The 23,506-nt window shown below is 33.1% G+C and overlaps 1 protein-coding gene across 2 annotated transcripts in view; it reads left to right on the top strand.

Moving 5' to 3' along the window:
• Positions 1-3,576: 3,576 nt before the first annotated feature.
• The window catches only part of LOC143230655 (uncharacterized), a 107,674-nt gene continuing 87,744 nt past the window's right edge, over positions 3,577-23,506 (top strand). For both annotated transcript variants that reach the window (XM_076464546.1, XM_076464549.1), the window contains exon 1: positions 3,577-3,797. The gene's annotated coding sequence lies outside the window, so the exon portion shown is untranslated. The remainder of the gene's footprint in view (positions 3,798-23,506) is intronic.

Below are 23,506 nucleotides of genomic sequence, written 5' to 3' on the forward strand. Positions count from 1 at the left end.
GTGACCGATTGAATGTGTCACTATTACTTCAATAAATCAATAAAAATGACAGTTACTCCCAGATAGACTGGTTAAGTGACTATAAGCACCACCTGACTGTTGTTTTCGTTGTTATTCTATGAAACAGGCTATTGCGTATTGTGTGAGTAATTCCTTCAAACTGCTTTGTGGACACTGGATGGTATCCTGCTACTGGACTTGTTAACTGATCAACAAAATTTCTTCCTTCAAATATTTCTTCCATTGCGAATTCTCTTCATAACCTGTGTATTACTGTTTAAACCTAACGTTTCCTACTTGACTGGAAATGTCATATTTACCCATGGTGAATAGCGCTAATCACGTGTCTGGTTACAATTATTTAATATAAGGGAGATTGCAGCCTTCAAGAAATTGTTATCATTGATAATCTTGTATAAAGTGTAGCATTAGAGAAAATTTTCCTTGAGCGGAAAAGGTTTTAACTTTAGAAACAAAAGCAACTAGAATGAAGTCAACTTAACGGTTATTAGAAAACTGAATAGATTCAAAATAAACGAAAAACTTAAAAGTTCTGCAATAAGACGATAATATGGAAAGCGCATGGTATGTCTGCATGTCCCAAGAACCTATAGAGATTATTACTATTTAAGAGTGAGAGGGTACCGAAAGAAAACATCAGGTGGACAGATAACACTATGTCCTAAGAACAATGACCATGTTTATAATCAGAATGGAATAAAAGAAAGTTTCGAGTGGATACTTTATACCAAGCCCTAGTGATAATGTTCATGTAATGGTCAAGGTGAGCAAAATAAAGCACCAGAAAGTCAACTTACGTTGAGACTGAGCTAGTGGTAGCGACCATGTAACACTCAGGATGAACCAAAACAAAGCACCAGATGATCAGTTTACACTAAGCCCTAGTGATAGTACCATGTAACAGTTAAGGTGGACCAAAATGAAGTACCAGGTGGACGTTTACAATCAACCTCAGAATGAATAACGATATAACAGTCAGGGTAGACCAAACGAAAGCACCAGGTGAACAGTTTAATCTAAGACCTAGTGGTATTTATGACATAGTAATGGTCCAGTAACTGTAAATGAGTACTGTCTTGTTTTTGTAGGTTTAATCTGGGTATTTTTCAGGATCATCTTAACAATACGTGGAACAAAAAAACAAACAGGTTATTGCATTGCACTTTCTTTTGTCTCCTCCTGTGTAGTCCTGTAAAAGAGTCTGGGGTGTAAATAGCATAATATTACACACGAGAAAAGCGAAGTATTTTACTTTATTAAATATTTTATATCTAGATTATCAAACACTGCCTTAAAAGCCGCATAAAAAATAACTATAAAAAATGTTCTACATTAGTTAAATGAGTACATACAAAAATACATCTGTTCCAAACGTTTCAAGAAACAACAGTTCTTTTTTTCAGGAAAGAAAGCGAACAAGAATTCGAACGTGAATAAAACAAGACTAACACGTGATGTTTATATATATATATATCACAAAGTCATGCCATGAATGGGATTTGTAATGAATTCATAAAACTGGCCTTGTAATTAATGTTTTTTTCAAAAATAATTTGAACAAAGTATTCGTATATATGTTTATTAGTTAGGTTTATTTTCTAGTAAATGTCAGTATTCAAAAGTGGTACGGTGAATTACTTCATTGATGCTTAACTTTGAATTTTTTAAATACAGATTTTCAATTAAATTTGGGATGTGTTGGTTTTGTCTGTAATCAATAACCTTACATTCATTCAAAACTGTAAGACATTTAGAGTTGAAAGAGTGTTTCACAGTTACTAATGTAAAAATATTATCTTGTTTCTAGTCTTATTTATGGTAAAAAAGTCTGATATCTAACCGTAAAACTCAACCGTAAAAACGGATTTTACGACATTTATGTTACGCATATCGAAACATTCACGTTTCGAAAGTCAACATTTGATTTATTATTTTCTGTGTGAAGAGAACCTGAAGAGTTGTTTGGTGAAAATAAGAATAAATTTTCTTTTATTGTGAACAAAATGAATTTATGAAAAGAAACCTTTTTCACTGTTTTGTTTTCAAAAAACTACATTAGAGGACTTCACGTTCACGTTTAAAACAGTTGTGAGCTGGTCCCTTCTGGCTTTACTTTATTATTAGCGTATTGACATACATGTGAACATAGATTATGCACTGCTTTCACATTTTTACGCGTGACTTCAGGCTTGAAACAACTGAATTTATCTGTTCTAAGCTGGCTACTCTATCAAGTGGACATTGAAAGAAAGTCTAATTAACAAATAATAAATTTCTTGTAATCATCTTTAGTGCTGCCAAAATGTAATTCTGTTTTCGACTAGAAAAATACGTATTTGTCAACTGAATTACATGTCAAAGTTACCGTACACTGTAAAAATAAAAACTGCTATATTCAGTGAAACAATGGTAGTACGTTATAACCATCATTTTTGCTGCATGAAGCTTTGTCTGTTATTATTGTTTGTGTAATGCTTGTTTATTATTCGACTTCTTCCATTGTTAGAGCTGCTGAAAACTCCATTCAAGCAGAGTAGGTGGGCGGTAACTAGTGGATCCAGGTGGGTTAAGGCTTTCGACTCGTAATCTGAGGGTCGCGGGTTCGAATCCCTGTCGCATCAAACATGCTCGCCCTTTCAGCCGTGGGGCCGTTATAATGTGACGGTCAGTCCCACTATTCGTTGGTAAAAAACTAGCCCAAGAGTTGGCGGTGGGTGATGATGACTAGCTGACTTCCCTCTTGTCTTACACTGCTAAATTAGGGATGGCTAGCACAGATAGCCTTCATGTAACTTTGCGCGAAATTAAAAAAACTGGTGGATCGTTACGTTTTTGAACCGATTCTGGAAAGTTGACTGAAGTATTCTCTTGTTTGTAGGGAAAGGTGATTGATGTCTTGTGCGCACCTAGTTATAAGCTGTCGCAGAATTAGAAAGGAACGTTTACAAACGAAGTGCGGATTCATACATTTTTCCATCCAACGCTTTTACCATTTCTCTTGTTCAGTGTTATATCTGTTCTATCTTGAAGGTTTCAAATATGAGATTAATACGATCTGGAAGAAAATAAATGAGTAACTGCGTTTTCTAATACCAACTTTTAAAAACGAACAATAATCGTAGAGAGACTATAACACTGAAACACACGTTTAGTGAGTTTGTTTCGTAAAGATAACCGTTTGGTTTTCAATAAGAAGAACAATCTACTCATTATTCTCTCAATAGCAAACTTTTTCTAAGTCCAAACACTACATAAGAACTGACACCTACCAGTTCAAAGTTCAAACACTGGAGATGATAAGAATTCAGTCAAACAAGTTTATCCTTCATTGACTTCCTTTACTGAATAAACAAGTCGTAAGGAGACTCACTTTAATAATCCGTTATCTTCTTCATCATCACAAGCATAAGCGTGGGAAATAAAATACGTCAATGACTTGTGACAGGTTGACACACAACTGATAACAGCTAGTGTGTAATAACTAACACCATATTACAGATAACTTACGTTGTACATTGAACAGTTTCTTCACAAACTGTAAATTATCTTCGAAAACAACGACAGTGTAAGCTTCGTTTTCCGAGCGTGCACATTCGCGTTTTATAGAATTGAAAAGCAACTTTTTCTATGTTGAAAGTATACACGGAATTCTTACATGCTTTTGGCGTTATCTTTGAAGATACAGTTTTGTCAAGATTCACGTGCCATTAAAGAATCAGTTAATCTACCTAAGCCGAACGTGATTGAAAAATCTTACACCCTGAAGGAACAACATGGTAAGGAAGTAAACATTCTGACAAAGATAGGTTGTACATCCAGTTGGAACGAGTTTGTTATAAGTCGTGAATAACGCACCAATTAAGTATTTTCATCAGGGATAAGGCCCATTATCTTACACTTGTAGTCTGCAATTGTTCTTTCTGTATGTATTTAAAAACACTGAATAACACAAAGAATTACTAGCTTATATTACAGTACTAGCCAGTTAAAGGAAATGGCTCATCAACTATTTTCAGTGAATAAATGGTGTTCTTAAAATGTACCTTAATTTCAACTCTTGTTCGTTTGACTGAACAGCAGTTTAACTGTATCAAGCTCTTTACACCTTTCTAAGCTTATGAAATATATATATACACATTAATATATGAAATATATATATATACATTAATATATGAAATATATATATATACACATTAATATATGAAATATATATATACACATTAATATATGAAATATATATATACACATTAATATATGAAATATATATATATATACATTAATATATGAAATATATATATATACACATTAATATATGAAATATATATATACACATTAATATATGAAATATATATATATACATTAATATATGAAATATGTATATACACATTAATATATGAAATATATATATATATATACACATTAATATATGAAATATGTATATACACATTAATATATGAAATATATATATATACACATTAATATGTGAAATATGTATATATACATTATTAATATATGAAATATATATATACACATTAATATATGAAATATATATATATACATTAATATATGAAATATGTATATACACATTAATATATGAAATATATATATATACATTAATATATGAAATATATATATACACATTAATATATGAAATATATATATACACATTAATATATGAAATATATATATATACATTAATATATGAAATATGTATATACACATTAATATATGAAATATATATATATACATTAATATATGAAATATATATACACATTAATATATGAAATATATATATACACATTAATATATGAAATATATATATATACATTAATATATGAAATATATATACACATTAATATATGAAATTTCATTTTCTTTGTATTTCATCAAACATAGTACTTTAAAATGAAGTTTTGATACTGGCAAATGTTAACTGTTTATTAGTCAAATACTACTGTATCTCTTTTTCCTTGCTGGTCTGTTTCAGTATTTTAGAGTTCCCCAGTATGTTTATCTGTGTGTGTTTTATAGCAAAGCCACAATGGACTATCTGTTGTGTCCACCAAGAGGAATCGAGCCCATGATTTTAGCATTTTAAATCCAAAGGCTTACCGCGGGCCCGGCGAGGGACTCCCCGGTAGGAGAGGTATAAGTTTACGAACTTATAAATCTAAAGTCCAAGGTTCGATTCTCCATAGTGAATGTGGTAAATAGTCTAATGTGACCTTGTTCTAAAATAAAATACAAAATCGGACTTTTAGCAAAAAAAATTATTCAAAGATTATTTGTGCCTGCTTTCCCTAATTTTGGACTGATAAATTTAATGAAACGTGGTTACTCAATAACATTATCGTAGGACCCGGCATGGCCAAGCGTGTTAAGGCGTGCGACTCGTAATCTGAGGGTCGTGGGTTCGCATCCCCGTCGCGCCAAACATGCTCGCCCTTTCAGCCGTGGGGGCGTTATAATGTGATGGTCAATCCCACTATTCGTTGGTAAAAGAGTAACCCAAAAGTTGGCGGTGGGTGGTGATGACTAGCTCCCTTCCCTCTAGTCTTACACTGCTAAATTATGGACGGCTAGCACAGATAGCCCTCGAATAGCTTTGTGTGAAATTCAAAAACAAACAAAACAGCATTATCGTAAAGTCCTTGGCTACTATTGTCTTATTGTCTCGCTAAATAGTGTGATTTGACTGTTACTCTTAAAGCGAACCTACAGCTCCAAAGTCGAGAGCACTTTTGTTTCTCTTTGTGGTCATGGAACGCCAACTTGAGATTCAAAGATCTAAAGTGCATCACGTTAACAACCGACCCATCTCGGCTCGTCTGTCTATCATAAAAGGTTAAGACTAATAGAAACATTCAAAATGTTTGATTAAATACTTAAAAGGCGAGAAACAATACACAAAACCTGGCCATTTCATGTAAAATAAGAAGATAAGCCTTTTTAGTATACGCTTGTATATATTTTTTGTAGCTGTTGTCATTATTTGATTATCATTTAGAAAAGTAAAATACTCGACTGTTTAAATTTAAAAAAAAATTGTCTTGGTAATATAGTTTATTTAAGGATGTACTGAACCGGTTACAACTTTCTCTTGATGATATAGTTTCTATAAGAATATACTTTATCCATTTGAATAGCACAAAAGAAGGCGCATAAGTGTCTCAGTGCGGCGAAACTTAAGATATTCTGAGTTATTCCTCGTTCCCACGGTTTCTATACAATAGGATCGATAAGGACGGGGTGTTATCTAAATAGCTATACATATACACCCATTATCACTGGCCCAGCTTCAAGTATGAGATTACGTTCAATGTTGAACTATACTGTCTGGTTACAGAACATCAGTTTTATCAGATTTCTAGTACAGATAATATTTAACAACGTTTACTTTGAAACCAATTCTTTACTGTTTTGGTAATTAACGAAACTTTTAACATTCTTCTCTGTAATAATATTATCAGATTCTTTTTTGTACTGTTACTAAATAATGGATTATGACTCTGGATTTATCTTGTATTGAAAGTTATAGCACAATAATTTAAACTCGTTAATAGTACAAGTGTTCTAAGAATTAGTTGTTACTATTAACAACAGGTACATTGATCTTTAGTAATCTATTAGGAAGTACAGCAACCATAGTTTACTATTATTAACAGTAATATGAGGTGTACTCATCTTTAAAATGTTGTATTAAAAATTAGAGCAACCATAGTTTACCGTTTACATTTAGTGTTCTGTTAAGAAATAATGCAACTATAGTTTTCTGTGTCTAATTCGGTAAAGATTTATAACAACTGAAGTTTACTGTTGTTAACTTGGTTAAGAAGTATAGCACTCATAGTTCATTATTATTAACAGTGACAAGCGCAGCATGAAGCTTTGCTACTATTTTTACTCTAGACCTAAGTGTGAGGGCACCCATTAGCATTTTAAACCCATGATTCTACTGTCATGACAGTGCTGGTTATAAGGCTCCAAGTAATAAAATATGTCGCCAGTATTGCAGTTAAATGTTTTAACTCGTGTAATATTTTCTACGTAACTTATATAGAAAACAAGTGATTTCATCCAATGTTTTTGCTCTTTACGCTGAGTGTTTGTTGCATATATAGCTCTCACAGTTTATTGTACTTAATTAGTAATAATTGGCACATTCTGATAAAACGTCTGTCATCCATAGTTTGCCTTTGTTAATTATAATAATGTTTATCGTAATAAAAAAATAAAAAATGATATTTCTTGTACTCTAATAAATCTGTTATAACAGTTTACTCTATTGTTTTATTTAAATAATAGAAATTGTAACAAATATATAATATTCTCGTAAGTACTGTGAATTAGTAGTAAAATACTAAAGAGACGACTAAATTTGCTGTTGTAGGTATGGTTGAGTTTCGTTTCTGTTGAATATAAAATAGTGGGCTGTTGCTTAATTTCTTAGATTCTTAAATTCTCTTTTAAATTAAAACAGTTTACTAGGGTACTTGAATTTTTATATGTAGTACAAGCTACATATAGTATGTGTGTGTCACTAGGAAGGGATAGCTTAATAATGCACGGAAAGCAATTTTAACTCATTAACATCTCAAAACGTTTCTTTCAAAGTGAAATTTAGTTTCGCAAATAACGGTAATGAAGAAATATGTTTTGCACTAGAGGACGCCAAAAATAACAGAAATGTTTTAATTCTTAAATTAATGTATCTCCAAAAATGTGAAAAGTCTCAGTTCATTCAGGTGATGCCTTTTGCAGATTTTAGCTTTTGTTTTCACCACCAGTCTGACATCCAGATTGACCAATTGAGTGTCAGAAAAAATTGTATCTGTGTTTTGGTTCTACTTCTTCATAAAAACAATTTTCATGATATTTCAAAATATTGTGTGCATGTGTGTGTTTCTTATAGTAAAACCATATCGGGCTATCTGCTGAGTCCACTGATTTTAGTGTTGCAAATTCTTAGATTTGCCGCTGTACCAGCGAGAGACTTCAAAACATTAAAGTTATGTGTATTGAATGTCATGTTAACAAAGAAAATATTCTTGTCCCATTGCAGGAAATTGTCCTTTACACTTTGGGCCGTGGAATAGTTTTTAAAAAACGGTGAAATCCTAATATTTGATTAGAGTAGCTCAAGAGTTATGGAAGCAGCAATGGTAGTTGATTAACTCAAAATTAGGGGTCTGGTTTATACTGCATTCAACTCATAATTGCGGGTCATGATTTTAATCCGTCATTCGACATGCTCTTCCTTTCAACCGTGAGTGCGTAATAACTTAATAGTCAGTCCCACTATTCGTTGGAAAAGCGTAGTTCGAGAGTTGGCGTTGAATTTCTTACCAGATAATTAAAACCAAAAACATTTTCTCATTAATTTTTAAATATTTAATAGTTCCAACTAAAATTAGGTTTCAGCTAGTGTTGTACACTTTGAACTATAAATACAATCCAGCTACTGTTATACAGCTCCACATAAAATTAAGGTTTATCTGGCATTATACAATTCCAAATAAAAATGTTGATCTACTATTTATTACAACAGCTCCAACTAAATATAACGTTCATCTACTCTTATACAGTTCCAACCAAAAATCAGCTTCATCTACTGTTATGCACTTAAACTAAAAATAAGGTTCTAGTGTTATAACAGTTCTAATTGCAAATAAGATCAAACTACTCTTATAAAGTTTTAATTAAAAATAAGTTTCATCTATTGGTACGCACAAACTGAAAGTATGTTTCATTTACTGCTATACAGTTCCAATTAAACTAAGTTTCATCTACTGTTATGCAGTTTCCACTAAAAATAGGGTTCATTTGTTGTTGTACAATTCCAACTAAAAATAAGGTTCAGCTACTGTTATATACTTTCATTATATAGTATGTTGACTCAACCAGAGAGAACATCTTACTGTGAAGCATTTCTTAATTTTATAATGTTACATAGTAATTAATTTGTTGACTTAACCAAGAAACGAGGTTTCATTGTGAACCATTTAGTCACTCTACACCAATACATAGTAAGAAGTTTGCCGAATCGACAAACAAAGGACGATACACTGTGAACTACTTGCTCGACCAAGAAAGAACATTTCACAAGAAAACCACTTAGTAACTCTATACCGATACATTGTAACTTACGTACAGATTCCCTACTACTGATTTTGGATATTTTATTAATATATATATATATGAATATAGAATGAATATTCTGAATATTCTTTACATGTGTACTCACTGTTCTGTGAGTATAAAATATTTTTTGTAGTGATGAGTATTTAGCGGCCTGACGTTAATTACGCAAGGTTAATGTCACACTTACTATTGAAAAACTAACCCTATTCACATTGTATTTAAATATACAGAAATGAAAGAACCCTAAAAATTGTTTTCAGTGTATAGTAAAACAGTTAAATTAGGCATAAAGAAAGAAAATAATGCTCATAACCATCTTCAGTATAGATATAATGAAGTTCATTGTTGTTGCTTCTAAAGGAAAAATAAGTACATATAACAATAATTAATTACAATATATTTCAACAATAATTTTTTTCCTTAAGAAAATCAAATACATTTAACGATTATCTTCATCAAAAAGAAAAAGTACTCTTAACAATGAACTTAAATATAAAAACACAGATATTCTCAACAATGAACTTCAGCTTAAAGAAAAACAGATACGCCTAACAGTCAAAGAGGCTAACATTCACTTTGAATGCAACATGTCTCGCCAAGCAATCTTAACATGGCCACTTTTGACAACAGAAGATTTGTGAAAAAGACAGGAAAAGGAGCAAATCCAATATTTTTGTTTGCAAAAGTGTGTTGCCTGCAGAAAATTATCTTTGTGCCAAATTTCCTGTAAATTTGTCGAAACAAGTCTATGTAACCGACGAAAATCCATACAATTATGACAACCCTAACACCACAAATGAGCATATCCCACATTTTGTATGTATATGTATGGGAACTGTGATAAAATATGTTTGTAAAAAATTCCGCCTATATTGGCTGATATAAATTGAAATGTGTATTTCAATATATTTGACTCATGAATTTGTTTGTTTGTTTGTTTTGGAATTTCGCACAAAGCTACTCGAGGGCTATCTGTGATAGCCGTCCCTAATTTAGCAGTGTAAGACTAGAAAGAAGGCAGCTAGTCATCACCACCCACCGCCAACTCTTGGGCTACTCTTTTACCAACGAATAGTGGGATTGACCGTCACATTATACACCCCCACGGCTGGGAGGGCGAGCATGTTTAGCGCGACGCGGGCGCGAACCCGCGACCCTCGGATTACGAGTCGCACGCCTTACGCGCTCGGCCATGCCGGGCCTTGACTCATGAAAATTTATATTTATCACATTTTTCATCTTAATACTGTAAATAATACGGGAGTCAAAATATACCTTTTTTGGTTGTTCGACCTTTCACTGCATAAAAATCTTTAAAACGGCCTAAATCTAAGCCCCACAGTGGTATGTCTACGGACTTACACACTAAAAACCGGGTTTCGATACCCGTGGTGGGCAGAGCACATATAGCCCATTGTGTAGTTTTGTGCTTAATTCAAAACAAACAAACCTAAATCTAACAAATGGAAAAAGCGTCTTGACGTATTGAACTCAGGTACCAAGTTCCTAGTCAATCCACCGATCATTCAAAGAATAGTGATTGATTAAAAGCGTTTGGAAAAGGGAAAAGAAACAATGTAAAAAAGAATTTCTCGCCCTTTCTCTGAGGGGACACAATGAACTTGAACATAAAGGAAGAGCAGGTACACTCAACAATGAATTTCATCATCAAAAACATCAAAAAGATATCCTCAATAATCATCTTCACCATAGAAAAAAATCAGATACACTCAACAATGAACTTTAACGTAAGGTAGGTATTCTCAACAAACTTCTACATAAAGATAAACAGATAATCGTAGGCATAACTTTCCTTTAAAGAAAACGTTTCAGAAACGAACAAAAGTTCTGCGTTTACTAATAAATATATGTAATATAATAATTCATTTTCAATATAAGAACTAATTTTCGTAAAAATGATCTCATCAATCTTGAAGATGAACTCTCTAAATCTGTAAACAATCAATTCAGTGCGAGTGGTATAACACACACGATAATTGTCGAAGTAATTAGCTTCATCTGTGTGACTAATATGTCTTTTTAATTAAGAGAAAATAACACCAAGACTGAAACGAGGAGACCATGTCCCTCTCATTAAGCCAACAACAAAAACTAATCTCTTGTTGACATCGACATTAAAATAATATGAAACACCAAACTAATTGATCTTCTTTCTACTGATCGAACTGAGAAATTTCTACATTGTATTTCCACGTGTGAGCCTTTAAATCAACGATTTCATTTAGTTTTTAAATGCTGTTGTTCCGATTAAATGCATAAAAAACGACTGTCTTATAATAAAACAAATAATTCCTGTATGTTTCAAGTAAAGTTTCTTGCAGATCAAAAAGGGTAAAATTCTTCCCTACCACAACTGCGGTGTAATCGGTATGCTTAAACAATACCTCATGAATGTTTAGTCCACAACCAAAGAACAAAAGTACAAAGTGATCACCAGGAGAAAAGATGATTCTAACACAAAACTTGTGATGCTAGAAAAATATGTGAGTTATACAGGAGGATCATACTAGCATAATGCACAGATGCCTCTGATTTATAGGTAGTATATATGACATGAAGGCAATATTAAGAGGGTGTGTGAGCTGTATAAATTAGGAGGCGTAGATTATGTATTTGGATATAAAGGCTGTACTAGAAACGCTAGGGAATCGTTAGAATACGTAGAGTGTTTGAATAATGTTAATTGAGTTACACTAGAAGAATGTCTAGACTACGTTAAATGTTATGCAGTTATATTAGGATGATATGCGGTTTCGATTAATCGACCCTGCAGTCCAAAATCTGATAAACGAAACGTAATTTTCATTAAAGACGGCGTTATTAGTTTGTGGCCAACTTTAGAGAACTTTTAAATATAACTGTTTTCACTATGAAAGATTTCGTTGATCTGTAAGTTAAGAGCTACCGAATTATTGTAAATAATATTATTCACTTAAACAGTTCTAATAAATTGTTAAAAAATCTGTTATACGGGAAGAAGGGAATAATACAAAGGACTTTTTACTGTACTTCATCATATTCCAATAGTTTTTCTTTTCTTAATTTTCAGGAATGTAACTGAAAACACGACTTTTACATTATCAAGCAGGCATTAGCATTATTTATGTAAGGATTGCTAGGAGTGTTAATCGAAATCATATTTTAAAATTCTCCTAAATAGATCATCGGAATATTAGAACACTACAGAGTGATTCCTTTTATAATAATACTTATATAACAACTTAGTTACAAGTTCTGTAAATATCAAAGCAAAAACTTTCATTTTTCTTGTTCTTCTTTCTTGGAAGACAAACGAATTGAAATCGAGACATTTTGTCGATTTTGTTTTTGTTTACTGCTTTATATAAACAATAATTAAAGTAAAATTGGTTTTGGTACTATCAAGCAACAAGAACAACAACAAAATTGATTCTTTTAAGTGTAATTAATCACAGAATGCCTATACACACACACATTTGGTTTGAGTTGTTTAGTTAATCAGGAAATGCCCTCCACTACACACTGGAGGTAATGAATGCCTTGTATTACAAGCTGAATGATTTAGTTACTTGTCATGCACTTAATCAGAGAATATCCTCTAGTACATATTGAATGAGTTAATTTGCTGTTATATAATTAATCAGGGAATGTCTTCTGTTACACACTGAATAAGTTGGTTAGTTGTTATCTAATTAGGCAAGGAATGCCTCCTGCTACACATTTAATCAGTTGGTTTCTTATATAATTAGCGATAGTTTTTTATTCGCTTCTTAAATTCTGATGGTATTAATTAAGCATCTTTATCATTTTTGACCGCCACAAGTCTCCCTAGTGAATGATAAATCTAGCTTTGTCCTTATCCAAATTTCCTTTTCCTCGTGAATAATTAATTTAGATTAGTACGGATCGTACATTCTCCTTCTTAGTTCTATACCAAATCTAGTTTAGACCTGATGAGAATGTGCTTCTTAATTAATTAATAAATGTAACTTGATAGTGAACAAAACTTCTATTCTGCTATGTAAAAGTTATGTAAAAATTTAGTCTATTCTTGTTTGAAATGACAGTTTTCTTAGTTGTGCAATAAATATAGTTTAGTTATGATAAAAACTTTCTTCTTTTTAGTTGCACAACAATCACAACTAACTTCTGAAAATCTTTTATAATCAACTTTTTCATGTATTAAATCTCAGTGGTATAATAAATATGAATTATCCGAATCTTCACCTCGCCATTGAGCTACATTCAACAGTGTTGTAAAATAAATAAAATCATTAGTGGTAAAAATATTCTACTGAACATTGTACTGCGCTCATAAAGGTAATATAATAATTGAAACCATTGCTGATCAAACGATTCTATTCAATATTGTGCTGAATTTATTAGTGTGGTACAATAAAGGTGAATCACTGAGGGTAAGAATCTTGTATTTAACGCTGTGCTGCGTTAATTACTGCAGTGTAGCAAGAATTTAATACTGATTTATAAATTAAAACTTGTAAAAATCTGCCATATAGACTTTATAAAGTTTCTAAAAACTTTGTTGCAACTTTATTACATTAGTGTTTCTCTATAAGCATAAAATAATGCTTATAAAAGTAAACAGATGACGCTCTAGCGGTGTAAAACAATTTCTCACGCCAAGAGCTATTTTTTTTAATTTCGCGCAAAGCTACTCGAGATCTATCTGCGCTAATCGTCCCTAATCTAGCAGTGTAAGACTAGAGGGAAGGCAGCTAGTCATCACCACCCACCGCCAACTCTTGGGCTACTCTTTTACTAACGAATAGTGGGATTGACCGTCACATTATAACGCCCCCACGGCTGAAAGGGCAAATATGTTTGGTGCGACCGGGATTCGAACCCGCGATCCTCGGAATACGAGTCGAACGCCTTAACACGCTTGGCCATGCCGGGCCCCACGCCGAGAGCTTAAAACTTGTGGGTGGCTTCTAGCAAGTGGAATAAATAGTTACTACAAACTTTTCTACCAAAAGGGTTAAATCTTACAAACCGACAAATACCTGGTATGCCTCTTGACCTTGCGCTAACAAGAATTACGTGGATATACATCAAACGTAAAGGTGGAGAAATTATATTCGAAATCTAATGAATTTTAGTACTCCGAGTATGTGCAGAATGATTTAGAAGTTTAATGCCTGTACGTTTTTTGCTTTAGTCAAATAACTGAAACTTCCATTAGATGTAAGATTTTATATGTATGATTCAATCAAACTCTTTTTTTTATATAAACCAGAGTAAAGATAGTACAATCAATAAGAATTCTGAGACTTCTAGATGCTTGATTAAAGGTTAAAAAAGACGCGTATTTGGTAAATATATATTCACAAATTATTTCAAGCCCAAAATTTCAGTTCACTTTTAACCTATTGATAATGTAATACGCACATATCTCTTTCAATTTCTAAATAGTATTAAGTCGACAAAGAATTTTCCACTGAAAGGTAAATGGTCGATATCAATAGATAATTTTACACTAAATGGTATTTAATTCACAACTCATTTTCCACTGAATGAAAGATTCATTCTGACATGGGAACATTCCCTACTCATATCATATCATTTTCAATATTCATTGTGTTGTAAAATTATAGTTAAACATCTTTAGCTTTTGTTGGGTAGATCAAGCTTTTGGTTCCTCTTTTAGGCGTGTTTGCATGTTAAATGGTTTCGACTGGATTGTTGACTTACTCTTTCATGTTCTGAATACAGTTGTACGCAATTAAGTTACATGACGAAGCAATTGTAAACAACTTATGGTGGGTGAAGCCAAACAGAAACAACTTAAATAGTTTAATTTAATATTCAATTATAAACAACTTTGACTATAATAAGCAAACATTCAGTTGGGATTAGCGAATACTCAAATTATTAAAAGCTTTAATAAATGTGGGAAGTACTGAAAGTAATAGAATATGTGTCAATACATGAATGAGAGATTGGTGTAGAAGCCGGCGAAAGCGAATTCTATTTGAGAGCTCCGAATGAGCTGATTCACTTCAAAACAAGATTCGTTAATGAGCGGATATTTAGGGATAAAACTCTGAACCACGAAATCAAATGTAGCACATAAAGTGTCGTAACGCCACGGTACCAAATATTATTGGATATTGATCAGTTAATAAACATAATCAACTGAGCTTAGCCAGTATCGTAGTCTAATTAGCAGACTCTCGATTTCGAATTTTTCAGAAACATTGTAATAATAAAATAATAATAAAGCCACTCTGCTCGGTGTTAGACAAAAATAAACTACGTTATTAATGTTACAGTGCACAAAGATCCACAAATTATGTTACATAAAAGATTATATTATGGTAGCATTAATGCTCAATAAAAAACATTCATGTATATGGTGACGTTTATAATAAGAAAATGTTGTGGATAGTGACGTAATTTGTATTATGAAAATGTGATGGTTACTTCTACATAAAACACGCAGTTATGCGGAGAATAATGACAATGTTTCTAATATTAAATTGTCGAGGTTGACAATGCTCACTAAAACAGGTATTCATAACTAGGATAGTAGTTTCTAGTTAGAAGTTTTTTGTGGCTAATACTAAAAAAATGACGTATTCATTCGCGTACGGGATAATGTCGACGTTTATAATATGAAAAATTCTAGTTGTTAGTATTAACTATAACAAGAGTTTACACAATGGGTAGCGACGACGTTTATAATATGAAAATGTGATGGTTACTACTACACAAAATAGGCTTTTATATAAAAAGAATACTAACAACATTTAAAAAATAGAACTGTATAGGTTACTACTCAATAAAACATGCTTGCATATAGAAGATATTGACGACGTTTATAAAGTAAAAGCATAGTTATTACTGCTTAATTAGTCTAGTATTCATATAGATGACAGTGACGACATTTATAGTATGAAATTAGGTTTAGCAATTACTGTTAAATAAAACATGTTAGGTAAGAATTCCGCTAACGTTTATTATATTAAATTGTTGAGGATACTGTTAAAAAACATGGGCTCATATAGTGAGAAGTGAAAACATTTATATTACAAAAAATGTAGTACTTACTGCTAAAAAAATAGTTATTCATATAGAAAACAGTGACGATGGTTATATTATGAAATTTTAATTACAGTGAAATAAACTAAGTATTCTTGTGAGAGGTAGTGACGACGTTTGTGTTATGAAAATCTGATGGTTACTGCTGCATAAAACAGGCATTTGTCTAAAGGATAGTGGCGACATTTATAAATTGAATGTGTAGTGGTTACTGTTAGATAATAGAGAATATTGAATACAGAATTAGAATATAGAGAATAGAATATAAAAGTTACTGCTCAATAAATCATTTATAAATATAGGAGATAGTAACGAGGTTTATAATATGATAATATAGAGGTTAATGCTCAATGAAACAGGTATTCATATCGGGGATATTTACGATGGTTGTGATATGAAAATACAATAGTTGTTACTCAATAAAATAGATATTCACATATAACATAGCCACTTTGTTTATCATGTGAAATTGTAGGTAGCAGTTACTGTTAAATAAAACAAGTATTCATAAGAAGGATACTAACGATTATTATAATACGTTGTAATGATGGTTAAAGCTAAATAAAAGATACATTCATAAAAGGGATAGTGACGATGTTTATAACACTAAAATGTAGTGGTTGTTACTAAATAAAACAAATATTCATGTAGAGGGTAGTGACGATGTTTATAATACTAAAATGTAGTGGTTGTTGCTAAACAAAACAAATATTCATGTAGAGGGTAGTGACGATGTTTATAATACTAAAATGTAGTGGTTGTTACTAAATAAAACAAATATTCATGTAGAGGGTAGTGACGATGTTTATAATACTAAAATTTAGTGGTTGTTGCTAAATAAAACAAATATTCATGTAGAGGGTAGTGACGATGTTTATAATACTAAAATGTAGTGGTTGTTACTAAATAAAACAAATATTCATGTAGAGGGTGGTGACGATGTTTATAATACTAAAATGTAGTGGTTGTTGCTAAATAAAACAAATATTCATGTAGAGTGTGGTGACGATAGTTTGAAATTGTAGTTGCTACTACTTAATGAAATGCATATTCATATGGGATGTAGTGACATCGTTTATGATATTAAGTTTTAGTTGTTACTGCTGTATAAAACAGGAATTCATAAAGAGGAAAGTGACGACATTTATAAAAATAATATAGAAGCTACTCCTCAATAAATCAAGTATTCCTGTAGAAAATAGTGAGGATGTTTATAAAGTAAAAGTCTAGTGGTTATTGCTAAAAAAAACGTTATTCATTTAGAAGATAGTCAAGATGTTTATAATATAAAAATGAAGCCGTCACTGCTAAAATTAAAAGCATTCGTAAAGGAGATATTAACGATGTTTATAATATGAAATTGTGTTGGTTACTGTTTAATAAAACAGGTGATCATATATGAAGGTGTCGACTATTATGATACGAAAATATAATAGTTGATGTTCAATAAAACAGATATTCATATAGAAAATAGTGAGAACGTTAATACTATGAAACTGAAGTGGTTTATTCTCAATAAAACTGGTTTTCATATTGAATATAGTGAGCAAGTTTATATGAAATTGTAGTTAGCGCTCAATAAAAATGGCTTTAATATGGGAGATAGTGACGACGCTCATAATACAAAATTGCAGAAGTTACTGCTCATCAAAACAGTTATTCATACGTAAGGTAGTAACGATGAATATGTCGTGAGATTCTGGTGATTTGAGCTCAATACGAGACCTATTCGTAAAAGGGATAGTAACAAGGTTTATGATATGAAAATGTAGAGGGTAGTAACAAAACAAATGGTATTCATGTAGAGGATAGAGACGATATTTATAATATGAAATTGCAGTTGTCACTGTTAATGGAGACAGATTCGTATAGAGAATAGTAACCATGTTATGGTTACTGCTCTGTATAACAAGTATTTATTTAGGAGATTATGACGACGTTTGTAATACGAACTTGTAAAACCTTCTCAATAAAGCAAACAATCATTTATATTATGAAACTGTAGTGGTTACTGCTCAAAATGTAAGTATTCATATAGAGGATAGTGACAATATATAGATCATAAAATTATATTTATTGTTTGGTAAATCAGACATCATGTACGTAGAAGAAAGTGATTACGTTTACAACAAGAAATTATTCTGGTTGCTGCTCAACTAAATAGATATTCATACTGTCACTAGTGATGACGTTTGTAATATGAAAATGTGGTTACTGTTCAGTAAAAAAATAATTCATGTAGTGTATCATTACGTCATTTGTAATATACAATTGCAGTGATTACTGCTCAATAAAACATTCATTTATATAAAAGACAGTGGCAATGCTTATACAATTAAATTGTAGTTGCTGCTCAATAAAACACTCGTTAATATAGACATTTAACCATCATATAATGGCTAAGATATTAAATCATTAATTCCAGAATAATTGAAAAGCTGTTTGAGTTTAGCGGTACAAAGGTTCTAGGCTATCGGTGCCAAACAACCAGTAAAATGTCAAAAGTAAAACCTATAACTAAACAAGGCCCGAGAATCAGAATAAAAAATGCCTATGACCAGCATAAATCTAAAAACATAACCAAATTGGTTGTCTGGCATTTTTTGGTACAAAGCAACTAGGCTACCTACGTCAAAGAACAGGTAAAAACGAAAATAAGTAAAATTCCATGAAATGTAAAACTAAACAATGTACAAAAGTCAGATGAAAGACTCAAACAGAATTAAAACTGTCAATGGCTCGTAAAAATTAAAACACAACTAACACCATCACTAATAACACTATCCAACATCATGGGTAACCCCTCGGAAAACTGTATGTTTAAAATGCTACTGCCGTTCACAGCAGTAACCACGGTAACTACGACACGACAGTAAAACATGGGCAAATATGACTTGAGTGTCACAAAGGCGACACATTAGTAGATCAGTCTTAGATAACAGTAAACGACGAGTTCAATAACTGTGACTATACACAGGACCATAGTCTATATATGGGACAGGCTCACCTATATATGGGACAGGCTCACCTATGATTGCACCTGAGCAGACGGACTTAACTGCTTTGTTAGCAAGCTTGATCTGCGAATATTGACTTGACCATATATCCAAAAAACTGGATTGAAACAGAAGACGGTGAAAAGTGAGCCAGTCGTTTCTGAATATCAACAAGAATAAGATGATAACTAAGTGGTTCCAGGATCATAAGGGAGCAAAGATAATCGCTGTAAATAGTAATCAGCGTAATGCATATCTTCTATTTGTTCCAAGACAAAAAAAAATGTCATATAACTCAGCAGCAAACGCAGAGAATGTAAAGGGGATTCTGTGAGCAATCACTGAGTCATAACAAGCCATGGCGGAACCCACAGTGTCAACTGAATTTGAACCATCAGTAAAAACAAACAAACAGTAGAATGGTTCGAAAGTTATTCGTCAAAGAGAAAATGATACTTCCAATAGTGAATATCCAACTTCTTCAGATGACCGAAAGAAATGTCACAGGTAGGGAAGGTAATTAACCATTATGGGATTGGCTAACCATTGGAGATAACAACGACACTCAAGGACAGACAACTGCACCTTGATATGAAGGCCAAAGAAAAACGGCAGACAACCTATTCTAAAGTAACGTAGCTCACTGAGGAAAGAAAGCACAACCTTAGGTAGGATGCAATGGTAAAGATTGAAATCGAGGTGAAAAGGGGGCTCTTTGGACTCAGTGTACAAGCTCTGGAATGTTGATGTGCAGCCTGCAGAGCCGAAGCAACAAATGCTGGTGAGGATCCAGCGTCTTCAAGGTAGAGGGTCTGGCAGAACCATAAACTAGTGACTCATAGTCCAGTGTGGAATGTGTGAAAGATCTTCAATAGAAAACTTCGATCCATTCTCCAAGAGGTGGAAGAGAAGACATGGAGGACGTTCAGTGTCCTTGTACATGCCCTTGCATACATGACACATAGCTGATTGGTGTGAGAAATAAAAGTAAGTTAATGATTAAAGAAAGACCAGGAAACATGAAAAAAATAACAACACCAAGAAGGAACTCAGGATATTGGTGTAAGCCACGTTGATGGCAAAAATGAATTCAAATGGGTTTAGAGAAAGAGAAGGTAAAACCATTTGCTCAATAAACTTCGTGCTCGACGACCAACAAGGCATATGGAAGTCATAGATATAGAAGCTGTTTGCAACAGTAGGAAAATATTGTTTAGTGATAGCGCTTACTTACTTTGAAAGAAGATATGGAAGACGACAGCCTCCAGGGATGTTTCGAGTGACACATACAAGGTGATTATGTGTTGACCAACCAGAAGTGCCACACCTCCGTGGATTTGACCATCACACAACCTGCCATTCTCGTATTAAGAAAACAACAATTGTGGTAATATCGGCATGCCTAAGCAATGTTTTCTGTAAGGAGAGACATAAGGGATGGTAGGAATCAGTCAAGGCCTTGATTCATCTACATTAGAATATAAATCTCAACAGTTCTATTGTATCAAAGTGACCATTTTTATTTTGGTAGCGGAAAACCCTTCTTCATGCAACCACGCGATTTTTCTTTAGTAGAAGGAGGTTTGTCGATTTCAATGAAACCTACTCTGGGTATATTAGGCAGATCTCTGTTAGGGGATGGATACTCCAATGACTGAGGGCGTGGCCAAAAATGGTCCTGCACCTTGGGGTCAAAGGAGATGGACCTGAGGATTCATTGGATTCAACAAGGGGGACAGAGACAGAAGTAGATGTGTACTTGTCAATTTTTGTATCAATAAGAGGGAAAAGACTTTTCACGTGGTAGATAAAGACTCTGATGGAGGCGTAGAACGATCTGGTCCTACTACCACTATAGCAGTGGAATAAAGAGCAGCAGAATATGTCCGAGATGGAACAGGAGATCACAACTTCCGAACTTCGAGGTAAGAAATGTTGTTTACAGCAAATAAAAGTTGTATCTTTTTTTTACTCCATACTATTAAGGAATAATAAAAAGTATGAGCAGTGGAAACTACCACAACTGACGCAGTGAGGGTCCAGTCCACACGCGTAGGCGCCATGGACTTTTCCACTACAATGTGCACACGTCAAAGAACCATGACAAGATGCCTTAGAATGTTCAAACCGTTGACACTGGAAAAGCTTGAGAGGGTTAAGAGAAGCTCCCTTGGTAGACGTGACTACATAAACGTAAAAATCAGAACATTGGTTGGCAGCATAATTCCGTCCTTGCAAATGGAGATACAAGGCACAACAGAAACTCTTTGGCATGATAAACCAGTGAGGATCTCCTACTCGGGGATATTCTTGAAGTCCCTTTCGACAATAACTCCTCGTGAAAGGTTCAAAGTATCATAGGGAGTGCCTCAATTGGTATGTCCCAAAAACATTTGACTTGAGAAGAGGTTTGCTATCTTTTGGTGTAGATGTTTCCATCAGGATATCTCCAAAATGTAACTTCTTGACTGACATGAATGACGAAGGGAGACAGTTGCCCCATGGATTTGTCAGGCAGAGGATGAAAAATTAAAAATCGAAGTACAGGAGCAAACTTGAAGAGTGAATGTGTAACAGAATCGTCTGTCCATTGTTGCTTATTTTTCAACTGTTTTATTTTGTATCTGGATTTGGGGATATCTAAAAGAAGATAACTGTTCAGTGTCCACTGACTCCACCCAACATGGAGGGTATACACTACAATGCCGAAAACCACAGTGCAGCTACGCCAGAGCTTCGTGAACACTATATCCAAACACAAGCATCAGACGCAAAATCTACAACAACGAGTTAAGAACGCCCAACACTGACACTTGGTTGACCTAGCCCATCAGAACCAACCAACTGACAGTGGAGAGAGACACTCCGAGGCCAAGGTTGTGTGTACATAAACTGACTCATCAATGACACCCCTCAAACACTAGGGTTCTTCTCCCCCTCCTGGGTTTGCCATGCATTGCAATATGTGAGTGGATGTTCAGATCCTAGGAGAAGTAAACTAAAAATACAGAATCCTCCCTGGGAGGTCCCCTCACTACGTACTGAAATCACCTCGAAAGAATTGAAAAGTAAGCAGCTATAAACGATAATCAATATATATATATTGTCCAATAGAGACCTAAATATGCATATTTTTAATAGGGAGGGTATGGGATGACATTGTATTATTCTTTAACTAAGATGCATAGTTTTAACTTGGAGATTGTTGAAAGACACTGTCTTAACAGTTTAACGAGGATGCATAGTTTTATAGTAGAGGTTATAGGACGACACTTGCCTTAATATGTGGTTTTAACATGAAGGTAACAGGACGACACTTGTCTTAACTTTTTAATTAAGATACATACACTTTTTACGTAGTGGTTATAGAATTACACTTGCCTTAACTCTTACACCAGAATGTAAGGCTTTAACATGAAGGTAACAGAACGACATTTGTCTTAACTTTTCAATTAAGATTCATAAACTCTTTTTGTTGAGGCTATAGAACGACGCTGTCTTGTTCTTTTTGGTAGTATACCTGAAAGTAACAAAGAGACTATGAGACGACATTTTAACTTTTTAGAACACGTATGAAATAAACGTAGAGATTATAGAACGACAGATTTTATCTTCTTAACTAGCATGTATGAGATTAATTAAAGGAATATATGACGACACTATCTTAAAATGTGTAGTAATATATATATATGGAAATAATAAATGGCTTTCCAAAGGCTCAGCGGCAAGTCTGAAAGCTTATAACGCTATAAATCGGGGTTTGATACTCGTGGTAGGTACAACAAAGATAGACTATTGTGTAGTTTTCTTTTTTAAAACAACAAACAAGCAAGCGATTAAGAAAATAACTATGAGACGATTTTATTGTTTACTATGAAAAGACTATAATACAAGTGATGGTTTTTATTAATACGATACATTTTGGCAAGTTAAACGTTATTATATCTTATAGTTTCAAACCTATCCACTAAGTTAACAATGAGGCCACCATTGAGGAAAACCAAATGAACATCACATCAACAAATAAATGTTGCCTGTCATCGGAAAGGAGCTACCCTGCTTTCAAGGAGACTGCGCACTTAGAAAAATGTTTACAGTGCATATTTACCATGGAGGCAAAACCATGGCGTACATCGAATCAGTGTATTTAAAGCCTATTACTTTTTCATGAGGTTAACATATATTTCAATTAAGACGATAATTTTTGAAAAATGTTCGTTTTCCTTTGTGTGAATGGACAAATTTAGTTCTTAATGTCAACGGTTATTATGAGGAAAGCGACAAAC

The sequence above is a fragment of the Tachypleus tridentatus genome, chromosome 10 (assembly GCF_004210375.1).
Source record: "Tachypleus tridentatus isolate NWPU-2018 chromosome 10, ASM421037v1, whole genome shotgun sequence".
NCBI lineage: Eukaryota > Metazoa > Arthropoda > Merostomata > Xiphosura > Limulidae > Tachypleus > Tachypleus tridentatus.